The following is a 14468-nucleotide window of genomic DNA, read 5'->3' on the forward strand; positions in this document are numbered from 1 at the left end:
ATGAGTTTAAACAGTCCAAGCAAATCAAAAAGAACCATAAAGACAAACAATCTGAATAAGCCTATATCCATTAAAGAAATTGAATTGATAATTAATAATCTTCAAAAACAGAAAGGACCAGACCCAGATGGGTTCACTGGTGGATTCTACCAAACATTTAAGGAAGCAATTATACAAATTTTCTACAATCTCTTCCACAAGATAAAAGCAGAGAATACTAACTCCTTCTATGAGGCCAGTATTACCCTAATACTAAAACCAGAAAAGACATTATTAGAAAATAAAATGACAAACCAAGAGCTCTCATGCACATAGATGCAAAAATTCTGAACACAATATTAGCAAATCAAATCCAACAATGTATAAAAAGAATCATATACTATAATCAAGTGGGATTTACTATAGATCTGCAGGATTGGTTCAACATTTGAAAATTAATATAATCCACCATCATATCAACAGACTAAAGGAAAAAAAACACATGATCTTATAAATAGATGCAGAGAAAGAATTTGACAAAATCCAACACCCATTCATGACAAAAACTCTCAGCAAACTAGAAACAGAGGGGAACTTCTTCAACCCGACAAAGAACATCTACAAAAACCTATAGCTAACAACATACTCACTGGAAGAAACTAGCTTTCCTGATAAGATCAGGAACAAAGTAAGGATACTCCCTCTTACCCTTCCTTTTCAAAATCATACTGGGAGAACACAAGAAAAGGAAATGAAAGATATACAGATGGAGAAGAAAGAAATACAACTTATTCTTAGATGACATGACTGCCCATATAGAAAATCAGAAAGAATGAACAACAACAATAACAAAAAAACTTGTGGAAATAATAAGTGACTATGGCAAGGTTGCAGGATACAATGTTATTATATACAAGTCAACTGCTTTCCTATATACTAGCAATGAACAAGTGGAATTTTCAACAAAAAATATTTAGATATAAATTCAAAATATGTGTAGGATCTATGTGAGGAAAACTACAAAGTTTCAATGAACAAAATAAAATAAAAAATAAATGGAGAGATATCCCAAATTCATGGATTAAAAAGCCCAGTATTGTCAAGATGTTCAGTTCTTCCCAATTTGATCTACAGATTCAATACAATCCCAATCAAAATCACAGCAAGTTATTTTATAGATATTGACAAACTGGTTCTAAGGTTTACATGGAGAGGCAAAAGACCGAGAACGACCAACACAATATTGAAGGAAACGAACTAAGTTGAAAGACTGACACCACCCAACTTCAAGACTTACTATAAAGATACAGTCATGAAGAGAGTGTGGTATTGGCAAAAGAATAGAAAACAGATCAATGAAAGAATAGCCCAGAAACAGACACACATAAATACAGTCAACTGACCTTTGACAAAGAAGCAAAGGCAACACAATGGAGAACAGATAGTTTTCAACAAATGATGCTGGAACAACTGGACATCCAGTTTCTGGCACTACAAGAAGCTCCACAAGGTCATCTGGTACTCTGTCTGTCCTTGCCCTAAAATCAGCCATTTTTTCAGGGATTCCTGACCCTTTTATTAGAGATAGTATTTAGAAAAGAAGACCTGAAAACAAGATGCTTACTGTTAGTGGGGTGTCATTACTTGTAGGTCCTCTCAGCAAACACAGTAGGAAGTATATGAACCTATATAACCCACATATACACACGTATCTCTACATATTTCTTTCAATATATGCATATATTTATAAACAAAAATATATGTGACTATAATCAAGCACAATGTGGTTCTTTCTAGCCTTCTCCCTTACTTATTTGGAACTTTCTTCAGACAGCGAGAACCTGGCTATCATTTCATACAACTAATTTAGTTCTTTGTTCAACCTTACCATATGTATATAGTATTTTGCAATTGCTAACTATACCCCTATAAAAAAACAAATTTACCAAATACAATACAGTTTTTTTGGATAACTTCTACTTTAGCCTTAGAATAACGAGTTACAATGCCATTTTCCAAAGTTACATAGGTCATCCCCTTAGAAGTTTTTTTAATCTGAAAGTGAAATACAAAAGTTTCTAAGAAGCTAACAAAGCTCCAAACACATTAAAACTGCTAGGCATTAGTTGTCTGTACTTCAAATATCAATTAAACATTAAAAACAAATACCCTGGGGGCAGTGACATTAGCAAAATGTCAGAGTAAAAAGTCCTAGATTCTCTTCTCCACCACCCCCCCCACGACAATTCGCAGACAAATCCCCTTTTGTGAGAAATACAGAAATGAATTGAAAAGCACCTGAATGCTGGATGAATGAGAGATCACACTCATCAAAGCTGGTAGGGAAATTCAGGACACCTTCTCACCAGAATTCCTACCACCAACATAGTGCCATACAATCAGGATGAAACCCTCCAACTCCCAGCTAATCCCTACAAAGGAAAAGGGGTGGTCTGTGTGTCAGATGCCCCAACCTTTCCACAGGGATCCTCAGAGGACAGGCTTCTAACTTGTCAGTCTTGAAGCACTGTCAGAACCGGCATAATCTAGCTACCTGGGGGAGAACAGAGACAACAGCATGGACTGGTAGTCACCAATAGCTCCTCTCCACAGCTTAGCAGAGTTAGCAGAGAAAATAATTCTAGCTCTCAGCTTTTCCCTGGGAAAAAAAAGAGTTGATCCACACGTCCAAAAGCCCGGTTTCTATGGGGCCTATTCAAAGGAATGGGTTCTGACTTACCTGCCTCAGAGTGCTGACAGGATCTGGAAAAATCTAGCTGCCTGGGGGCTAGTAAGCACAGAGACAGAGGTTTGGGCAGGCAGTTGCCATAGCCCCTCTCCCTGGCTAAGTATAGAGCAAGTGGATAAAAAACCCAACCCCAACTTCTCCCTGGGGAGCTAAAGATTAGCCCACAATTCCAATGCCCCAACTTTTCTGGGGGCTGCCCAAAAAAGGGGTGGTGGTGGGGTCTGTCTTGCCTTCCACTGGGCAATAATGAGACCTGGCATAATTTAGCCACCAGATGCTAATGAGAATAGAGACCGAGGTTTGGGCTGCCAGTTCCCAAAGCTCCTCCCCTCAGCTCAGCACAGAGCAAGTGGATGAAAAAACGCAGCCCTCAGCTTCTCCCAAGGGAGGGAAAGAATTGGCTAAACCATCAAATGATCCAACTTTTTTAGAGGCTGCCTGAGAAATGGCTTCAGTCTCACTTGTTTTGATGCTGTGAGGGGATGTAGAATAACCTAGACACCAGGCGGCTGCAAAGAGTAAAGTAAGCATGCTGAACTAGAATATAGTTTTGAGATGCCACCAGAATCTCTGGCTGGGCTGACTGGTAGGGATCTTCTTCTGTATGAGGCCAATCCATAAAGACTGGAGAGGTGGCTGCTTTGCCTAATGCACGAACACCAAAAAAGAGGGTCAAGGAAGACGAAGAAACAGGCAAATATGTTCCAAAGGACACAAGATAAATCTATAGAAAGAGATCCTAATGGGGCTTCCCTGGTGGCACAGTGGTTAAGAATCCGCCTGCCAATGAAGGGGACACAGGTTCGAGCCCTGGTCCGGGAAGATCCCACATGCCGCAGAACTAAGCCTGTGCTCCACAACTACTGAGCCTGCACTCTGGAGCCCGAGAGCCACAACTACTGAGCCCACATGCCACAACTGCTGAAGCCCATGTGCCTAGAGCCTGTGCTCCGCAACAAGAGAAGCCACTGCAATGAGAAGCCTGCGCACCACAACAAAGAGTAGCCCCTGCTCACCGCAACTAGAGAAAGCTCGCACACAGCAACAAAAACCCAATGCAGCCAAAAATAAAATAAATTAATTTAAAAAAAAAAAGAAAGAGACCCTAATGAAATAGAGATATATGATTTACTAGACAGATAATTCAAAATAACCATCATAAAGATGTTCACTGAGATCAGGAGAACGATGCATGAACAAAGTAAGAATTTCAACAAAGACAAAATACTAAATAAATAATTATTAAATAAACATACATAAATAGGGGCTTCCCTGGTGGCGCAGTGGTTGGGAATCTGCCTGCCAATGCAGGGGACACAGGTTCGAGCCCTGGTCCAGGGGGATCTCCCATGCCACGGAGCAGCTGGGCCCATGCGCTACAGCTGCTGAGCCTGTGCTCTAGAGCCCACAAGCCACAACTACTGAGGCCGCATGCGACAACTACTGAGGCCTGCGTGCCTAGAGCCCGTGCTCTGCAGTGGGAGAGGTCACCACAGTGAGAGGCCTGTGCACTGCAGCAAGGAGTGGCCCCCGCTCGCCACAACTGGAGAGGGCCCGTGTGCAGCAGCAAAGACCCAACACAGCCAAAAGTAAAATAAATAAAATGAATTAAAAAAAATATATAAACGTATTTTATATACATATTATATATATATAATTTGTTATATATAAATATAAAACTACCAAACAGAAATCACAAAGTTAAAGAATGTAATAACTGAAATAAAAACTCACTAGAGGGATTCCAGAGAAGACTAGATCAGGCAGAAAGAAAAAAGGTCTAAGAAAAGTCATCAGGAATCATTCAATAACAAAAAGAAAAAAAAAATGAAAAAAAGAGTAAAAAAACAACCTAAGGAACTTGTGAGATACCAACAAGCAGATCAATGTATGCTCAGGAGAAAGAGAAATGACCAGAAAACTTTTTCAAAGAAATAATGGCTGAAAACTTCCCAAATCTGGGGAAGGAAATGGATGCCCTGATACAAAAAGCCCAAAGAACCCCAAAGAGGAACTCAAAGAAATCCCCAATGAGACAAATTAAATTGTCAAAAGTCAAACCAAAGAGAGAATTTTGAAAGCAGAAGAAAAAGGCAACTTGCCATGTACAAGGGAACCCCCATAGAACTATAAGCAAATTTCTCAGCAGAAACCTTGCAGGCCAGAAAGGAGTGGGATGATATATTCTAAGTGCTAAAAGAAAAAAGCCACCAACCAAGAATACTATAACTGGCAACTTATCCTTCAAAAAAGAAGGAAAATTAAAAACTTTCCCAAACAAACAAAACCTGACGGAGTTCATCACCGCTAGACCTACTCACCAGAAATGCTAAAGGTTAAAATTCTTCAGGTTAAAATGAAAGGTCACAGAACAGCAACACTGTAGCATAAAAAAAAGTATAAAACCGACTGGTACAGGTAAATATATAGACAAATACAGAATACTATAATGATAAGTAAATTCCTTTTAATCCTAGTATAAAAGTTAAAAGACGAAAGTATCAAAATAACCTAATAAATACAGTAATAGATGTATAATATCTATTAATTAATTAATTCACCTATTTAGAGACCTATATGTAAAACCTGATCCATCAAAGTTCAGGAATATAGAAAATCTTTTGTGGTCCTGGGTTAGGCAAAGAGTTCTTAGATAAGACACAGTATTTATTTCATGGCTCACAAAATAAATATTATTAAAACTGACAGACTGGTCCTTATAAAAATCAAATATTTCTCTTCAAAAAACACTACTAAAAAGAATAAAAGACATGCTACAAACTGGAAAAAAATATCTGCAAATCACGTATCTGCATCAATGACTTGTATCCAAAACAAATGAAGAATTCTTAAAATGCAGTAAATATATATATATATACAATCCAATTTTTAAAATAGGCAAAAATTTAAATAAAATAATTACAGCATTGTATTTAACACGTAAATACAAAAACATACTGATATAAGTAACTGAATAAATGAAAGCAAAGGGACAGCTCTTTCTTACATAGAATTCCAATTAATAGAGAAGGAAGAAGGATGTAGAGAATCATCATTAGATAAACACCACATAATTAGCTGCAGACAAGATCCAGTGATGGACATAAAATCAGTGAGCAAGTTTCAGGAAAAATAAGATATGCACAATATCTTCCCCCAGTTCCTTTTTAACTACAAAAAGAAAGTTTATAGTAGAGAAACCTGGCAGACACCAAATGATCAAGGTAAAGGTCACCAATAGTAAGATATATGAACATCATGAACTCCTTGATATAATACTGAGTAGGACATTTTTGTGACAATTTCTGCCAAAAACACATAAGCGCATTCCATTCATGAGAAAAATCAAATAAACCCAAGCTGATAGATTCTATAAATGAACTGATCAGTATTCTTCAAAAGGATCAAGGTCATAAAAGACAAGGAAAATTGAACAACTATTACTGAATGGAAAAGACTAAGAAATAACAACTACATCAGTAGAAAAATTAGGGAAAATTTCAATGAGATCTGTACTTTAATAATACTGTACCAATGTTAATCTCCTCTTTATAATTATGCTAAGTGAAAGACACAAAAGAACAACCAATAAACAAGTACATACTGCCTGATTTCATTCATATAAAATTCTAGAAAATGAAAACTAATCTACAGTGAGAGAAAGTAAGCAGATGAGTGCCCAGAGATGGAGGGCAGTGGGAAGCCACTACAAAGAGACAGGAAGAAACAACTGGGCGTAATGGATATGTTCATTATCATGATTATAGTGATGGTTTAATGGGTGCATACACATCAAACTTAATCAAGTTTACACTGTAAACATGTACAATTTATGTGTATGTCAATTATATTTATATTTATGTCAAGTATATCCTAAAAAAGTTTAAAAAGTTAAAAACAAGTTATCTTAGATGGTCTTTTGAAGAACTAATTAAAGGGAAAAAAAACATACTTACAGAGGCCTACTCAGAATCTGTTGCAAAAACCTAAAAGAGAAACCTGAACTATGACAGAAGGTAGGAGGGACAGAAAGAAGACAAAAACAACAAAAACTGATTGTAATTTGTTTCACAACTACAATACATACATGCAAGATACAAGTTACAGTAAATTGCATCTTTATTTTTGATGATTTAGGGATCTCTTATCTATTTGAAAGGTTGTTTTTTTAATGTTAATGACAAAGGAGACAACCTTAACCCATCAAAAAAGGGGCTTTTAAAAAGGTTTCTATTGTTATAATCAGCAATGATGATAATTTGCCAACTGGATTAATAAAGGTAAAAGAGCCAATCAGAGTGACAATATTTAATCACTAATTTAAAATCATAGTATGCTTTAGTATTTACTTATTTCTAACTATTTCAATATTTATATATCTTATAAACTTTTCATTTCTCGAAATGAATGACTTCCCTAATTTGGGAGTCAGAAAGCATATCAAACCTGATATTGTTATTCTGCTTGCATCCATATCAAAAGAATAATGTACAATAACGTGGGCTTATGAAACTGCTACATTTTTATGTAAAGCAGACAACCAGCAGTCTTCAGTCCCACCTCTCTTCTAGTAACTTACATTTTGCATAAATGTTAATAAGTACTACTTTGACTCTGTAAATAGCAGAAATCAACGTGTTTAAAGGCCCCCAATTAATTGTTGACGCTATTAAAAAAAATACTTTCTACGAGGCAATTTTACTCCTTACAAAACTACCTCTGTGTCTAAATATATGTATAACTAAAGAAGTCTATCAGATATTTCCTTGTAACTTGTAACATGGTAACAAAGATTCAAGTAGGCATGAATTTTTCTGCATAAAAAGTACTTTCTGGTACTGGGGGTTAGGACTTCAGTATATCTTTTGGTGGGAGACATGATTCAACCCATAACATTCTCTCTGTAATGCTCTATAATAATTGAGAAGTGGGGCACTAAGAGTAAATAAAAACATCCTATGACTGTATGTCTCACTGTGTATGTCTACTAAGGCTGTACAAACTTTCTGCAACAAGAGAAATGCATTATCCAATACAGTATATACTACTCACATGTGACTACTGAGCACTTGAAATGTGGCTAGTTTAAGGAAATGATTTTATTTTACTTAATAAACTAAAATTTTTAATAATATGTGACCGGTGCTTTCCAAGCTGGATATAATGAAGTAGGTTCTGTAGAACTGGTGATTGTTCATTTAAAGGGCTGAAGACCAATTCAGTTACAAAAATCCTGTGTTAACACTGAACAGGTTTCTTTACCACAGAGCTTTACCAAATCTTTAGTGGGCTGATGTACACTGTAAATCTTCAATAGATACAGTACGTATATTTCCCAAGTTTATTTGATTAAACAACTCGTCTTTCCCTAGATTACCACACAGTATCAAGAGTTCTGTATACCAGCCTCCAGGAAATTCTATTCTACACTTTTCAAGTAAGTTATATGTGTATATTATGTCTGATAAACTAAATGTCATCAACTTTTAAAGTCTACTTTTTACTTTTTATAGTGTCTAATTTACTGTGCTTTAGTGTATTCAGAGTTGTGCAATCATCACCCCTATATAATTTCAGAGCATTTTTTAAATCACTCCAATACGACACTCTGTATCTATTAGTAGTCATTCTCCATTCCCCCCCACCCCCACCCCCAGCTCCTAGCAACCAATAATCTACTTTCTGACTCTATGGATTTGCGTATTCTGGAGATTTCATATAAAGGGAATCATATGACACGTGGCCTTTCACTTAGCATAATCTTTTAAGGTTCATCCATGTTGTAGTATGTATCAATACTTCATTCCTGTTATGACTGAATAATATTCCCTTGTATCGATATACAACATTGTGTTTATCCATTCATCTGTTGATGGATGTTTGGGTTGTTTCCACCTTTTGGCTATTGTGAAAAATGCTGCTATGAATGTTCATGCACAAGTTTCTGTTGCAACACCTGTTATCAATTCTTTTGGCTATATACCTAGGAATGGAATTGCTGGGTCATATGATAACTCTGTGTTTAACTTTTTGAGGAACTGTCAAACTGTTTTCCACAGTGACTGCACTATTTTATTATACATTCCCACCAGCAGTTCATGAGAGTTCTAATTTTTTCACCTCCTTGCCAACACTTGCTACTGTCTTTTTAATGGTAGCCATTCTAGTGAGTGTGGTAGTATCTTACGGTTTATTTACATTTCCCTAATGAATAAATCACGTTGAGCATCTTTTCATGTGGCTATCTTACATCGTCTCTGGAGAAATACCTATTCAAATCCATTGCCTATTTTTTTAACTGGGATCACCAACTTTCAAAGAGGTACTGTTCCAATATCTGTCTTTTTAAGTTGATTACTGGGGTTCTTTTGTTCATATAGGAAAATTCACTATAAATGGTGATTAGATTCCCTGACCAGCTCAAGAAGGTCTCCTAAGCCCACATATACTAACAGGGAATATAATACAGTGATTAATAATACAAGCTCTGAAGTGTGAATGCAAGGTTCAAATACTTGCTCTGCCATTTAATAGCTTTGTGAGCTTGAACAAACTAATTTCTCCTATGCTTCAGTTTCTGCATCTTTAAAATAAATCTAACAATAGAACCTACCTGACTGGTAGGTTCTGCAAAAATTCAATAAATAAATAACAGCACTTGGCAGAGTGCTTAGAGCTCAGCAAGTGCTGTAGATATTATTTGTTGCTGTTTTATTATTTTAATGTCCCAGGATCACATTATTAAAAATACTACAGAACAAAACTCCCAACTGCTTCCTTGAGATAATGTATTTGAAATTCCTACTTAAGACACCAGTAACATATTGCTTTCCGCTACAGCTTAAGCAATGACAAGATCAGCCCAACTCTCTGGCAGTATAGGGCTTGGACCACCAGATACCTGAATGGGGAGAAGAACCAGGCTGACCAGAAGTAGACACAGGGAACTTTCTGGAGTGATGAAAATATTCTGAATCCTGATTGGAATAGTCATTACATTAGTATATACGCCTGTCAATATCCACTTAAGAACAACACATCACTGTACATTAAAAAACAAAAGTCTAAAAGTAAATAAATAAATAAGCCATCATTTAAGTATACTGAATACTATTTACAAACACAGGAAACATTACTAATATGTTTAAGATGATTTTCAAAAAAGGTTTTCTGGTTAATTGTTGACAGTCCATTAGGTATTATTTTCAGAGTACACAGGTCACTTCTATCAGTAACATGCACTTTCTTCTACTGATACCATGTCAGTAGTGATAAGTAATTAACTCCATGCTTCAAACATTCCTCGAATTCCAAAGTGCAATTTTCCTTAAGGGTAGCAGCTAATGACTGTGACTGATGACTCAAGCTCAACACCAATACTCATGGCATTAAACTGAGATGATCACCTTCATGTACAGGAAAAGGACAGCCAATAAACTTTGGTTATTTTCTTTCTTTCCTTTACGAAATGAGTAATACTTGAGAAATACCTGATTCCCACTTTCAAGCTCCTGAAACCAGACTGTTTACCTCCTACCATGTTACTATTCTTTAGCCTGTGCAATATTACCTCAATTAACAAGTACTCTTGAATGGAAACACTTTTAAAATTAATTTCATGAATACAAAAATCACGCATAAAGTATTCACACTAGATATGCTTAACTTTAATCTAATCAAACCTTTAAACGTAACTTTCAGTTTACAAGAAATATAGCGGATTCAAGGAAAACATTAACAACTAAGCAAATCCAGAGTGTGAGGGTGATCTTTCAAGAAAAGTGACCTAATCTATTAAAAACAAAATAAATCTACATATTGAATAACTGAAAGTAAGAGAAGGAAGGAAGACTATCCTAGGTTAAGCGATAACAATTTCTAAGATACAACAATCCAATGGAATGTGTGATCCTTGAGTAGATCTGTTTTAAAATAAGAAAAAGGCTATGCAAGTAATTTGGGGAATACTGGGGAAATTTTCAAGTCAAACTCCATAACAGATTAGGGAATTATTAATTTTCATATTATGGCTATGTATATTTAAGTCACTTTTAGAAGATGAACACCAAGTAATTAGGTATTAGTGTAGTGTCTTGATGTCTCCAACTTCACGCACAGACATATACATATATACACCCAAGCAAATAAATGAGAAAGAAAATGTTGACAATCGCTGATTCTAGGTGGTGAGTATCCAGGTGTTCTGTATGTTTTAAAACTTCTATAAAACTTTATAAAGAAAATAAGGAGTTGGTTGTATTCTTAAATTGGGAAACAATACTTAAATCTCATGAATTAAGGAAACCACACTAGTCCCTCTAAAGAAGCACCAGTTTAGTCCTATGTGTATACACAATTGGACATAATTAGAGGTGGAAATTTCTAGAAACAAACTGTACAGAGCTGAAGGTATGCAATCTGTATAATTTATCTCCATTTCCTAGCATATAGTTAAGAGCAAACTGTGGGTCACAGACCAACATACCTCAACAGCACACCATGATATCAACAACAGAGACTCTAGAAGTCTTATGTACTATTTGACTTAGGAGTCTTCACTATTACATACTACTTACATGCCAGATAAAGAAAAAACAAATAACAGAACTTCAGAAAGAGTTTAGAAAAAATAATTAACTAAGATTTATAAGTTGGACTTAAAGAAATAGAATCAGTTATCTGGAAAATAGACTTAGGGAGACTACCTAATTCCCCTATTCCAGAAAAATAGTAAACATTTTAAAATACACTAAACAATATAGTTTTCTGGTTTGAAATATACATCCATGTTTTAAGACTTTTCTTCTTCCTATACGCCATCTTTCCAGCTGAGTTTCATAATCTTCCTTTAGTTCAACCTCAGAATTGGTGGAACCCAGGCTTACGAAAAGGCCTAAAATGGAAAGAAATCCATTCTACTTCACAGTATCATTTCATTTAAACAGAATATACCAAAAGATTATTAGACACCGTGCTTGAAATTTAGTGGGCATTTATTAAACAATCTTTAAGTCTGAACAGAACTATTTGAATATGGTTTTACTTGAGTTGTTGCTAAGATATCTTTCAAACAGATTGTCTCAACTGTTATTGTTCTTACTTTATAGGAGAAGCAGCACGGGACAATCCCCACGAAATCAGCTTTGGCATTAAGCGTGGGTTTGAATCTCAGCTCTGCCATTTATTAAATAATTTCCTCTAGGTCACACAATTACTTTATTTGAGCCTCAGTTTCCCTATCTGGAAAACAGAACTAAGACCAATCTCCCAAAATTACTGTAAGGATTTCATGAAATAATATACATAATAAACTTAAATAGAGACTGACATACAATATGCACTCAATACTTGTTAGTTTATATTTGTTCTCTTTTAGGTTTTTAGTTTTAAGGTCAGTGGATATATATTTCATGTGACTGACAGCGAAAAAAAATTAACAAAAATTCTATCACTCTTCTGCTTCAAAAACAAGTGATACTGACGATGGCAGCAGAGCTGATGGTAGTGGATCTGGTTTTTAAAGAAAGTGATAACAATAATGGTAATGTAAGACAAATGAGACCCCAAAGCTACTGAATACTGTACTGTAAATAACCAAGCTTCAAACATATTCTCTTCCTACCACTTCTCTCTCACACACACACACACAAACACACACTCAAAACAGCTCAGTCTTGCTTTAAGAAGAAAGCAGAAATTACATCAACAATTACATGTGCTTAAAGAGAAAAATTAAGGAATTATTTCTTCTAATGACTGAGAATTATGACACAAAGAGCCAATTTGCTCAGTTTTACCCCATTAAGACTTAGGGAAACAGTGGGTTGACTGTAAAGTTATACGCAGATTTTTGACCACACAGAGGGTCAGGGCCCATAACCCCTGTGTTATTCAAGGGTCAACTGTACTGTATTTGAAAAGTGATGGCATACAAATTAAGAACATTTTATGCATGGGAAACTTCTGAACCTCAGATAAGAACAGTGGCAATAAATGATGTTCTTGCCAGGACTGTTCCCATCCCCTCACCAAACTCTGGTAGGCAGTAGTGCCACCAGGGTAGGGCTGTTGGTGAAAAACCAGCAGCTTTGCTGCTGCCTTGACAGGGAGCAGAGTGCAATACAGCCTGCAGCACTGTTAAAGTGGCAAATTCTTAGAGAACAAACAGAAAAAGCTAACAGTGTTGCTAGCCAGAGTTTGCAGACCTGCTTTGGGCAAGCAGCACATCCCTCAACCAGCAAGAAATTTAACAGGAAAATCCTGGAAACCAGAGAGTCAAAGAGGGGACAGATAAGCTTGCCACACATCCTTGGTTCAACGGGAGGCAGACTTATAAAAGGGAAAAACGCTGAAGCACCCAAGCTCTCCACTCATCCCTATCTGTCAGGGAGGCTGTGTACATGCAAAGCTAAGGGCACTTGAAAGGCCAAGCTCCCCACACATCACTAGCTCACTGGGAAGCTGTTTGCAAGGAAGTTCCAGAAAGGCCTGGCAGGAAGTAAAAGCTGGGGCAGACATTAAAACGTCCTGAACTTTGCCTGTACTCCCAAACCCACACATCATCCCACAATCAACAGAGAACAGATGCCTTACTGGCTCAAGATGTTTGAACATCTAAACACTATGCAGATATGGAGGCAACCCCTAGAAAGCCATTGTAAAAATAAAAATAAGAAAAAATAAGCAGAGACATTAGTCAGTAGCTGCACATTGCAGGGGAGATCAATTTTGCAGATTAAGTCCAGGAAACTTACTAAAAAACAATACTAAAACAAGTATCAGCAACAATGACCCTCAGGAAACAAACAAAACAAAAAACAAAAAAAAACAAACTCTAGAGTTATTATAATAAATTATCCAAAATGTCCAATCATCAACAAAAAAAGTTTGAAGATATACAATGAGTGACCCAGACTGAAGGAAGAAGAAACTACCTGTGAGCGGGCCCAGAATGGCAGGCAAATAATTCAAATCAGTCATGAAAAACATATTAAAAGAATAAAGGAAAGTATGTTTAAATAATGAAAAAAAAATATGATGACACCTAAACAAGTGGGGAATCTCGAAAAAGAAGTAAAATCAATAAAACAGAACCAATTCTAGAAACTCTACAGTTTAGAAGTATTGGGTTGGCCAAAAAGTTCACACAGGTTTTTCCATAACATCTTATGGAAAAATCTGAACAAACTTTTTGGCCGACCCAATACAATAACTGAAATGAAAACATTATATACAGACTCAGCGGCAGATTTGAGATGGCAGATCAAAAAACATGAAAACACTTCAATAAAATTAAGTAATATAAAAAACAGAAAAGAAAGACTGAAGTGAAGAGAGCCTCAGAGACCCCTAAGACATCAAGTGCACTAACGCACGTATAATGGGAAGTTCCAGGAGATAGTACATGGGATAAAAAAAAATTTGAATAAATAATGACTGCAAATGTCCCAAGTTTTATGATAGACATTAAGCCCCAGATTCAGAATGCTTGACAAAATCCCAGTGGGATAAACACATGCACACATACATCATACACAAAACTACTTAAACTCAACAAAAAGAAAATGTTAAAAGAATATAGGTAAAACAAGTGATCGCACACAAGACAACAAAAATACAATTAATGGCTCACTTCTTGTCAGAAACAATGGAAACCAAAAAGACACTGAAAGGACATATTTAAATGCTGAAACAGAAAAACTGTCAACCATGAATTCTATATCCAGCAAAACTATCTTTT

At 36.0% G+C, this 14468-nt stretch overlaps 1 protein-coding gene across 3 annotated transcripts in view; it reads right to left on the bottom strand.

The window, feature by feature from the left end:
* RIC1 (RIC1 homolog, RAB6A GEF complex partner 1) overlaps positions 1-14468 on the bottom strand; it is a 139615-nt gene that overhangs the window by 101924 nt on the left and 23223 nt on the right. The gene's annotated exons all lie outside the window — the stretch shown is intronic.

The sequence above is a fragment of the Stenella coeruleoalba genome (genome assembly GCF_951394435.1).
Source record: "Stenella coeruleoalba genome assembly, chromosome: 7".
NCBI classification, from domain to species: domain Eukaryota; kingdom Metazoa; phylum Chordata; class Mammalia; order Artiodactyla; family Delphinidae; genus Stenella; species Stenella coeruleoalba.